The sequence below is a fragment of the Sinocyclocheilus grahami genome, unplaced genomic scaffold (genome assembly GCF_001515645.1).
Source record: "Sinocyclocheilus grahami isolate Dianchi unplaced genomic scaffold, SAMN03320097.WGS_v1.1 scaffold5581.1, whole genome shotgun sequence".
In the NCBI taxonomy this organism is placed as follows: domain Eukaryota; kingdom Metazoa; phylum Chordata; class Actinopteri; order Cypriniformes; family Cyprinidae; genus Sinocyclocheilus; species Sinocyclocheilus grahami.
This window is the reverse complement of record NW_015510231.1, coordinates 1-420: the sequence shown is the minus strand read 5'-3', so window position 1 is coordinate 420 and position 420 is coordinate 1. Positions and strand designations below refer to the sequence as shown.

The window sequence follows — 420 nt, the reverse complement described above, 5'->3', positions numbered from 1 at the left end:
GATGGTTTCGATCCATCGACCTCTGGGTTATGGGCCCAGCACACTGCCGCTGCGCCACTCTGCTGTACATCAATCCAGATGTTACTCAGATGTTATGCAATAGCTAACTTGCCCTTTTACTTCTCCTTCTCATTCAGGATGCTTTTAAAATAGACAGACAGAGTCTTCTGGATGAAAGATTTCTATGACCAGACCAAGTGGCCTCTGCATTTCAAAACCAGACTTTGTATGTTGCCCATTTTTGGGGTGCTTGGGCATTTTCTAGAAGTTAAATAGTCCTAGCAGAGGATGGTTTCGATCCATCGACCTCTGGGTTATGGGCCCAGCACACTTCCACTGCACCACTCTGCTGTACATAGAGCCAGCTGTTACTCGAATCCACAGTCCCTGGCTTAGGAGGCCAGTGCCTTATCCATTGGG

The 420-nt window shown here is 47.9% G+C and overlaps 1 non-coding gene across 1 annotated transcript; it reads right to left on the bottom strand.

Annotated features, from left to right (window-relative positions):
• Positions 1–279: 279 nt before the first annotated feature.
• Positions 280–351, bottom strand: trnam-cau (transfer RNA methionine (anticodon CAU)). The gene has a single exon. It is a non-coding gene; the product is annotated as a tRNA-Met (tRNA).
• Between the last annotated feature and the right edge of the window lie 69 nt (positions 352–420).